We start from the raw sequence: 11,535 nt of genomic DNA on the forward strand, positions 1-11,535 counted from the left end.
AAAACTCCTCTTTTTCATACAAACTAAGGACTTATAAATCCCACTCACACTTCTGCCCTGTCATTCACTCCTCATATCCAGTCACTTATTAAATCATGTCACTTTCACCTAAGGAACATATCCAAAATACCATCATTTATCACCCAAGACGCTGCCAAAATTCTTATTCACTCTCTCATCATATCGCGTCTAGACTACTGTAACTCTCCTTTAATTGGCCTCCAGAGACTGTCAGCTCTCCAGTCCATAATGAACACTGCTGCGAGGCTCATACACCTCAGCAACCGCTCCTCCTCTGCCTCGCCATTCTGTCAATCCCTGCACTGGCTTCCGTTACCTTTCAGAATCAAATTCAAATTAATAACACTGACATTCAAAGCACTTCACAACTCTGCCCCACCCTACATCTCTGAACTCATCTCTATATACTCACCACTCGCTTACTACTCTCCTCTACTGACCTGCTCCTCAACTCTTCTCTCATTACCTCCTCACATGCTCACATTCAAGACTTTGCAAGGGCTGCACCCCTCCTCTGGAACTCTCTTCCACGGTCTGTCCGACTTTCTCCCAACCTTTCTGCTTTCAAGAAATCTCTGAAAACGCACTTCTTTCGAGAAGCCTCCCCTCACTCTGCTTAACTACCAAACGCAACACCACATACAGTACCACATTTCTCACCCACTTACTTCGATTTTGCCCACTCCCACACCTTGTGTATTACTCCCTTCCCTTTAGACTGTATGACTATGCATAGGGCCTTCCTCACCTTTTGTACCTGTATTGATTGTGATGTATGTAACTCCATATGTTCTATGTATAGAATTCATGTGATGTAGTTGTATAATCACATTTACTTTACAGTGCTACGCAATATGTTGGCGCTATATAAATACATGTTAATAATAATAATAAAATCTTTTAGTTAATAAACAGCAGTTTTATATTCAACAAGATATATCTCTGTTTAATGAGAAAATCCTGCCATCTGGTGTTGAAAAAGAAATGTTAGAAGACAGGAAAATGCTTCCATTGACTACTGCTCCTCTAACAGCCCCTTATCCAAAATGAAGTCATTCTGGGCAGATACAGAAATATCCACCAGATGAAATTTGAAAGTAGATACAGAGGTGAAACATTGAGATTTCAGAGTTGGGGGAGCAATAACAGTTAGTGATATCCACTCAGTAAATTATATAAATCCGCCAGACCAAACAACTGAAAAAGGCTTCTGTAAAGAAAAACTGAATTGCTGCAGGACAGCCATAAAATCATTAAAGGAATCCTGTCATCAGAAAACATGTTTTATTCAAAATGAATCAGTTAATAGTGCTGCTCCAGCAGAATTCTGCACTGAAATCCATTTCTCAAAAGAGCAAACAGATTTTTTTATATTCAATTTTGAAATCTGACATGGGGCTAGACATTTTGTCAGTTTCCCAGCTGCCCCCAGTCATGTGACTTGTGCCTGCACTTTAGGAGAGAAATGCTTTCTGGCAGGCTGCTGTTTTTCCTTCTCAATGTAACTGAATGTGTCTCAGTGGGACCTGGATTTTACTATTGAGTGTTGTTCTTAGATCTACCAGGCAGCTGTTATCTTGTGTTAGGGAGCTGCTATCTGGTTACCTTCCCATTGTTCTTTTGTTTGGCTGCCATTTATCAGAGCACAAGTCACATGACTGGAAACTGACAATATGTCTAGCCCCATGTCAGATTTTAAAATGAAAAAGAGCTGTTTGCTCTTTTGAGAAATGGATTTTTCCCATGACAGTATCCCTTTAAGGAGTGAATTCCAGACAGTTTGCAGACCAGCCATTTATTAAACACTTTTAATGCCCATTCTTTGAAGTCGCTTTCTGTCTGGAACAACAGAGGGCGTTGATCCCCAGACCCCGGAACAAACTACAATTCCTTCCTCTTCCATTTGTTTTTCTTTCTTTTTTCCCCCCAATCACTATTTTTGAAAGTTGCTGCAACCATCCTCTGCTCACTGCATTTTATGAATTACAAGAATCTATCAAAAATGTTTTTGTGTTTGTGTTTTTCACACAATATCCAACATTTCGTTTGTAATTAGCCGAGCAAGTAGGGAGGCTGCAGGTCCTGTAGGGTTTACACTACATAAATGGTTAGAGCCGTCATTCTCTTTTATTGCCCAATGTGGCACAGAATTTTCAAACAACACCCTCTGTCTCAACTTGAGCATAAAGTGACCTGACTTGTTCCCCCCCCATTTTTTGTTTCTTTCTTACTCTCTCCCTCTTCCTTTTTAACCACTTTGTTTGGCTTTGCAAAAACTGGATTCCATGATTTCCAAGGATGTGATGGAGGAAAGTGGAGTCTGAATGTTTCCAATGAGATATACGATGGCCTGTGAGGATTGCAATAACCAGAGGGTAATTCTCTACATTTCCTATTTAAAAAAATTTAAAAAAACTACAAAAAATGATTTCTAGAAACCCCAGTAGAAACACTATAAAAAATGGCAAAATTTTTTTTTTACTTTGCATTCTAATGTCTTATGGAATATAAAAAAACTGTATACCAATTTCTCATGAAAATTGTCAGAAATCTTGTTCCAACTAAGAATAATAAATAAAACAATCTACTTCTGTTGATTTTCCCATGCTTTTCTGTTGCTTCACAGAATGGTTATTTTATCTGTTTTATGAAGCAAAACTTTCATTTTGTGGAAAGAATGAATCCTGTACTATAAAATCTTGCTTTCTGTCACAGATATCTATTTTGTCAGTCAAATCTAGCTTGTCATGCACTAGTTAGTTACACTATTATATATTATGTCCAACTTTGTTATTACATAATTCATTCTGTAAGTAACTTTGCACATAAGTGTGTCCGTTACATGGAGGTTATAGATTTGTGAGACAGATTGATTGTTAAATGTACAGAATGGTGTTTGTGATATAATGACATCCTTTTGTGCACTAACCAGATTTTGTTCTCATTCTTTAATAGAAATAAGTCTTTTGTATATTTGTTTATCTGTGTATGGGCACAAATACTTATATAACATGAGAGACATTCATTCTGTGTATTAGGGATAGTTTTGTATACAGAATGTATTTGGGACAAACGACACCCCATACACTTGTGCCTCTGGTGGATTTCATAAGGATTCCTACTTATTAGTCACTTTACTCCCAGTACAAGTGCAGTGTATATAGAGGGGGCAGATCATGTGACTGCAGTGTGGTCTGGGTTAACTGGCCCAGGATTCAATTCAAAATCCACCTTCATTAAAAGATCACGAACACCACGAACCAAAAATATTGTAAATCACCTATTCCTAATTCATTTGTTTCCTTCACAAATGATGAACAATTTCTTCATTTTCTATAGGATGACATTATACTTGAGTTTTATATGGGGGGATTTTGGGGGAAGGTGATGAATCAGTATGATCTATGGTTCCACTAATCTTATTAGAACAGGACAATTAGGGTGTTGTTTAGACCAGAACTGTCCAACATCTGTGGGAGGGCTGGAATTTTTCTCACCTTCATGGTGGAGGTCCTACAGTATGGCTATATATATATATATATATATATAGTACTATATAGTATGGCGCACACAGGGATCATAGGTCCCCTAATGCAATCGTTTTATTGCAGTATTTAGTATTACTAATCTGATTAGCATGTTCCCTAATTAGGGTGGCCGGTAAAAATGATGCTTGATGTCAATGTTATTAATAGGAAAAAACGGCAAGAATATAGGAAGGTATTTCTTCCCAGAAAAGGTGGCAACCCTATCCCTAATGCAATCATTTAAGGCACGAATAGTGCAGCCCACATATTGTTTTCTACACTTTCAAGTGATTAAATAAATCACTCCCACACTATTGCAGTTAATGAATTGTTTAATTTTATATTTTTTATCTGTGACTGTAGATTGAGAATTAACACAACAGCAGCTACCACATCTATAGCACCCCTCAAAAGTGAAGAAATGTGTTTGCTTCACAGGCTTACTAGAATACAGACTGGGTGATAATTGATCCCCTAGTGTATATACTATATACCCTTCTAACCACATTGCTCACATAAAATAAATCATTGTCAGCATATAAAATGGGCAGAAAAGTCTTAACTATACTTACTACTGTGTTCTATTGTCTACTATACTGTATCTTGTAATAAAGGACACTCTGTTACTCAATTGATTATCCTGCCTCTTGTTTTTAGACACTAATAGGATCAGGCCTTCCTGATATTCTTTTTAGCATAATCTCTATCATTGAAACATATCACATGTCTCACATATCTTTAGCCAGATAAAAACAAATCCTTATCAGTGGAACAATCCCTCCTCAACCAGAGAAACGATCCAACTGGTATACCCCTATAAGTTTTCTAGGATGGAATGAATTGGCATGTGAGGCTATTTCCACTACATGGTTTATGATATATAGTAGAGTGGAACGAGTTCCCCCTAGACATAAGTTTCACATCCAGAAATTACATTTCCAAGTGAAAATCTATCTGAAAATTCAATCCATTGACATTTATCTCCTGAACTAACTTATAAAACGGTTCTCTTCCACCCTGCCAAATACATAATAGATCATCAAAATAGCAAATATATTGTTTCCTCCAACTTGCAGAGATGTGGGTCTCCTCCTACCTGCCCATACATCGTTTGGCAAAGGAGGGGGCAAATGGAGCCCCTATTGCTCTCCCACATCTCTGCAAATAAAACTGAAAATAAAATACAAAATAATTATTCTCTAGAACAGGGATCCCCAACCTTTTGAACCCGTGAGCAACAATCAGAAGTAAAAGGAGTTGGGGAGCAACACAAGCATGAAAAATGTTCCTGGGGTGCCAAATAAGGGCTGTGATTGGCCATTTAGTAGCCCCTATGTGGATTGTCAACCTACTCGGGGCTCTGTTTGGTAGTACACCTGGTTTTTATACAACTAAAACTTGCCTCCAAGTCTGGAATTCAAAAATAATCACCTGCTTTGAGGCCACTGGGAGCAACATCCAAGGGGTTGGAGAGGAACATGTTACTCACGAGCTACTGGTTGGGGATCACTGCTTTAGAAGGACCTCTATAGCTGACAAGAGGCAAGTCTTAAGTTCCCTAGAGTAATAAATATATTTCTCAAGATGGTAATTTATCACTTTTAAACCCTTTTCATGTGGAAAAGAAGAGTATAGTGACATCACATCCAGTGTGACCAAACTATCCCCAGTTCAAGGGCATATATGGCTCTTCTAATTGTCTCAGGGCTTCCTTTCTGTATACATCAGAATGGTGGTTTTTCAACTTTATGATCATAACTTTGTAACTAAAAACCCCTTTCTTTGTTAACACATGCACTTGCATATCTACTGAATTACTTAGACAGTGGCCCAGGGAATTTGCACTGACCCATTTGGATATGCCAGTAGCACTTCCCTTATACTTCTATATATTTCTACTTAGCAATACGGGTGCTCCCACAACCCCCCTTGTGTATTTGCTCTATATATAAACTGCCTAACTGCCAGTTGATTGAAACCCATCTGAAGCCTCTCCAATTTGTCTCAGAGGGGAAAAATAAATTCCTGACTCCCAAGATGCAATGGGACAAGTCCCTGGATCAACTTGTACTATGAGCTATCTCCCATATCCCTGTATTCCCTCACTTGCTAAACACCATCCAACCCCTTCTTATACCTATCTAATGTATCAGCCTGTACCCCTGATTCACTTCCCAGCTCTCCCTGTAACACCCCTTTCCCTCCTCTAATCTCATTGGCTCCCTCCTGTCTGCTGGGAGGAGCTACTGGTGAATAAAGCATCCGACCCTTCCTTGTACCTATCTAATGTATCAGCCTGTACCCCTGATTCACTTCCCAGCTCTCCCTGTAACACCCCTTTCCCTCCTCTAATCTCATTGGCTCCCTCCTGTCTGCTGGGAGGAGCTACTGGTGAATAAAGCATCCGACCCTTCCTTGTACCTATCTAATGTATCAGCCTGTACCCCTGATTCACTTCCCAGCTCTCCCTGTAACACCCCTTTCCCTCCTCTAATCTCATTGGCTCCCTCCTGTCTGCTGGGAGGAGCTACTGGTGAATAAAGCATCCGACCCTTCCTTGTACCTATCTAATGTATCAGCCTGTACCACTGATTCACTTCCCAGCTCTCCCTGTAACACCCCTTTCCCCTCCTCTAATCTCATTGGCTCCCTCCTGTCTGCTGGGAGGATCTACTGGTGAATAAAGCATCCGACCCTTCCTTGTACCTATCTAATGTATCAGCCTGTACCACTGATTCACTTCCCATCTCTCCCTGTAACACCCCTTTCCCTCCTCTAATCTCATTGGCTCCCTCCTGTCTGCTGGGAGGAGCTACTGCTGAATAAAGCATCCGACCCTTCCTTGTACCTATCTAATGTATCAGCCTGTACCCCTGATTCACTTCCCAGCTCTCCCTATAACACCCCTTTCCCTCCTCTTATCTCATTGGCTCCCTCCTGTCTGCTGGGAGGAGCTTCTGGTGAATAAAGCATCCGACCCTTCCTTGTACCTATCTAATGTATCAGCCTGTACCCCTGATTCACTTCCCAGCTCTCCCTGTAACACCCCTTTCCCTCCTCTAATCTCATTGGCTCCCTCCTGTCTGTTGGGAGGAGCAACTGGTAAGCATCCGACCCTTCCTTATACCTATCTAATGTATCAGCCTGTACCACTGATTCAGGGAGAGAATTCCACATCTTCACAGCTCTTACTGTAACAACATTTCCCTTTACCAGCTTAGTTGCCCTTCTCTGTCCCCTCTCTAATACAATAATGTCCTGTTTGAGTGATGGAGACCAAAACTGTACGGCATATTCTAGATGGGGCCTTACCAGTGCTCTATACAGTGGGACCCCCTCCTCCCGTGACTCTCTGCCCCATTTAATACAAGTCAAGACCTTATTTGCCCTTGATGCTGCTGACTGGCATTACTTGCTACAGACAAGTTTATTATCTACAAGGACTCCAAGCTCCGTCTCCATTATGGATTTGCCTAGTGCAGTCCCATTAAGGGTATAAGTGGATATTGTTAAATCCCAGGTGCAGGACTTTACATTTATCAACATTGAATCTCATTTGCCACTTAGCTGCCCAGATTGCCAGTTAGTCAAGATCCTGTTGCAAGTGCCACATCCTGGATGGAATTAATTGGGCTGATAGTTTTGTCTCATCTGCAAACACTGATACATTACTTACAACACCCTCCCCTAAGTCATTAATGAACAAGTTAAATAAAAGTGGCCCCAATACTGAACCCTGGGGGACCCCACTAAGAACCTTACTCCAAGTAGAGAATGTCCCATTAACAACCACCCTCTGTACCCGATCCTGTAGCCAGTTTCCTATCCATGTGCAAACGACTTCATTAAGCCCAACAGACCTTAGTTTAGAAAGCAGTCGTTTGTGGGGCACAGTATCAAATGCTTTGGCAAAATCCAAATAGATCTACTGCCCCCCCACTGTCCAGAATCTTACTTACCTCATCATAAAAAGCAATCAAATTCGTCTGACATGACCTATCCTTCATAAAGCCATGCTGATTGCTGCTCATAATAACATTCACTAGGACAACATTTTGAATGTGATCCCTTAACAAGCCTTCAAATAATTTGCCCACCACAGATGTCAGACTTACTGGCCTATAATTGCCAGGCTGAGATCATAATCCCTTTTTAAATATTGGAATAACATCAGCTTTTCTCCAATTCATAGGCACCATACCAGATAAAAGTGAATCTGAGAAAATCAGAAATAGGGGCCAGTCTAAAACTGAACTGAGCTCTCTTAGAACCCAAGTTTTATTAATCATATCCTGACATTTAATAACTATACGTCTGTTGGGACAGGAGCTGCATTTAATGAATATAAACACTAATAATAATAAATGTTGTAAATCAGTAACCAAGAAGGCAAAGAAAGAAAATGAGGCAAGAATTGCTGCTGAGGCTAAGACTAACCCCAAAAAAGTTCAAGTATATTAATAGTAAAAATATACAGGTTGAGAGTGTTGCTCCATTAAATAATGGTACCAGTATGGTTGTAACAGATACAGAAAAGGCAAATGTGTTAAATCAGTTCTTTTCTTCAGTGTATACAATAGAGGAGTGTGAGTTCCCAGGCTCACTTTATAGCTGCACTAATGGCTCAGCTCAATCTAGTCAGTGGCTGACTCAGGATATGATCCATAAAGCTTTAATTTATGATGGCATACACAAGGTGATGTTATTATTAAATTATTTGAAGGTTTGTGTTAATATATGTAATAATGGGTGTGCTTGCATACAGATCCCATAGTAATCTGATACTAACAGTGTCATGTGACATGATCTTTTTCTGCTCCTGTAGAAGTGTTAATAGAGTTTTGTCATTTCAGACTAATTTGATTGCTTTTTATGATGAGGTAAGTAAGATGCTGGACAAAGATGTGATCTATTTAGATGTTTTTGAGAAGAGCAACTAAGCTGATAAAGGGAATGGAAGGGATCAGTGACACGCAGGAAATGACATAGAAGTCAATAAATTTGAATTCCAGGCCCACCAATTCAGCCTTAATTTTGCTGTAACAAGTGTAACAAAGCAGCTGGGTTAGTTATAGATGGGCGATATGTTTCTCCCAGGGTGTTATATAATACAACACCCTGCAACATGGATTAATTAATACAGACCAAAGCTGCAAGGTAATTGCTGCAGCTAAAGTACCTGACTGACCTTGGGAGGAGGGACCCCTCCCACCTGAGAGTGAGAGAGAGAGGAGGAGCCTCACTGCACAGGGAAGTTACTGATTACCAGAGTTTTGTCTTATATTGTGATTCTTTTGTTTTAAGTTGGTGTTGGGAAAGCCACCCAAATGTAGTTTAGCCAGCGCTCTGGTGCAAGGGTTTATTTGTCCTTGTTTTGATTTCTTGGTGTGTTTGTTACTAAAGACTGTGTAACAGAATAAACTGCGGGCACTTGCCTTTAAGAGGAGCGACTACTGGGACTGTTTTTACCCTAAAAGACTGTGGAAAGCGACCCCAAGACACTGACCCAGGTACCCCTACAGGTCTAGTCCTCACAATAGGGTGGCAAATGTGAATAAAGGTTGGACAATGGTTGTTGTATATTCACTAGATTTGCCAGACTGTGGCCCTCCTGCTGTCCCAGACACAGTTGGTAGGGTGCTGGGAGTTGTGTTAAACAAAAGCTGGGGGGCTGCAGGCTGGACATGATTTATTTATGTCACCCCCCCCCACTGCCCTAATTACAGCTCTTTGCGCCAAATGAATGTTATTGTCACGGAAATGAATCTGTTTAAATATGACCCAGATGCATATGTGGCCCCGGGGCCCCTCTGTCAACAATGAATTCCAGTGAGTCACTAATCACCTGTAGTGCTGGGGGTTGGGCACCTGACTGTCATAGGGGCCCTGAATCAGCATCTCATGTCTCCACAGTCACAACTGTCACTTACAGGTCTCATTATTAACCCTGCACTGGACGCACACTGAAAGTGACTCCTGAACTCAAGTATTATTATGGGGGTTCCACTCTTCTCCTATCACCTAGTTCTGTGTAACTGTCATTGTGTCTGTCCCTTTCTCTTCTCTGCACTGCTGCTTCTGACTCCTGATACAACTTCCCAATATCCATTCATTCCTCATTCTCACTGGGTTTATAGTTCTGTGTAACTGTCATTGTGTCTGTCCCTTTCTCTGCACTGCTGCTTCTGACTCCTGATACAACTTCCCAATATCCATTCATTCCTCATTCTCACTGGGTTTATAGTTCTGTGTAACTGTCATTGTGTCTGTCCCTTTCTCTTCTCTGCACTGCTGCTTCTGACTCCTGATACAACTTCCCAATATCCATTCATTCCTCATTCTCACTGGGTTTATAGTTCTGTGTAACTGTCATTACTATTGTCCCTGTCTGTCTGTCCATTTATGTTCTCTGCACTGCTGGTTCTGACTCCTGAAACAATGTAAGAGAAGCCAGCTGACTAGCAGACCAGTGAGGAAGCATGCAAGTCTCCTATTGTGTAACTTGGGTCAGTGACCCAGGGATCATCCCCATACAAAGTTCAGGTTGGTCAGTACAAGGGTGAAAGTTGGGATTTTCACTCGCAGGTTCCAGTGCCGCTGTCGCCTTTTCCCAACAAACATCTTAATATCAAAGTAGAACAAGTGCAAATACACAGATACAAGCCACACTTGCCCCCGGGTGAGTGCCCACTCTATAATGATACAAAAGAGTCTGTGCTTTGGGCATGAATACAGCACTGCTGCCCACCAGTAGCCTCAGGGCACAATTAGGAGAGGACTGGCAAGTACCTGCTGCTTGGAGCAATGAGAAAGATGTGAATCTTTGTATTGTGCCCTATGCCCACATCTCCTTGGCACATGAAGGTGGTGACGGAGAAGAGAGTGAGGAACAAGGGGCCCCACGTTGGAGTCATTGCAGGACCCGACCTTCTCACACTGACAGAACCTGCCCCACCGGCTGCTTTTAACTACAAGTACAAGAGACAAATGTGTCACGAACTTCCTTGCTTTTATTATTTTATTATTATTAACATGTATTTATATAGCGCCAACATATTGCGTAGCACTGTAAAGTAAATGTGATTATACAACTACATCACATGAATTACATATATAGAATATATGGAGTAACATACATCACAATCAATACAGGTACAAAAGGTGAGGAAGGCCCTATGCATAGGCATACAGTCTAAAGGGAAGGGAGTAATACACAAGGTGTGGGAGTGGTAAGATGGAATTAAGTGGGTGAGAAATGTGGTACTGTATGTGGTGTTGCGTTTGGTAGTTAAGCAGAGTGAGGGGAGGCTTCTCGAAAGAAGTGCGTTTTCAGAGATTTCTTGAAAGCAGAAAGGTTGGGAGAAAGTGGGACAGACCGTGGGAGAGAGTTCCAGAGGAGGGGTGCAGCTCTTGCAAAGTCTTGAATGTGAGCATGTGAGGAGGTAATGAGAGAAGAGTTGAGTAGCAGGTCAATAGAGGAGAGTAGTAAGCGAGTAGGTGAGTATATAGAGATGAGTTCAGAGATGTAGGGTGGGGCAGAGTTATGAAGTGCTTTGAAAGTCAGTGTCATTAATTTGAATTTGATTCTGAAAGGTAACGGAAGCCAGTGCAGGGATTGACAGAATGGCGAGGCAGAGGAGGAGCGGTTGCTGAGGTGTATGAGCCTCGCAGCAGCGTTCATTATGGACTGGAGAGCTGACAGTCTCTGGAGGGGGAGGCCAATTAAAGGAGAGTTACAGTAGTCTAGACGCGATATGATGAGAGAGTAGATAAGAATTTTGGCAGCATCTTGGGTGATAAATGATGGTATTTTGGATATGTTCCTTAGGTGGAAGTGACATGATTTAATAAGTGACTGGATATGAGGAGTGAATGACAGGGCAGAATCTAGGATAACCCCAAGGCACCGGGCCTGGGGAGAGGGGGTGATAGTGGAATTGTTAACTATGATGGATACTTCGGGGATGTTACTGGTGTTAGTTTGAGG

This window comes from Xenopus laevis, chromosome 5L (genome assembly GCF_017654675.1).
Source record: "Xenopus laevis strain J_2021 chromosome 5L, Xenopus_laevis_v10.1, whole genome shotgun sequence".
In the NCBI taxonomy this organism is placed as follows: domain Eukaryota; kingdom Metazoa; phylum Chordata; class Amphibia; order Anura; family Pipidae; genus Xenopus; species Xenopus laevis.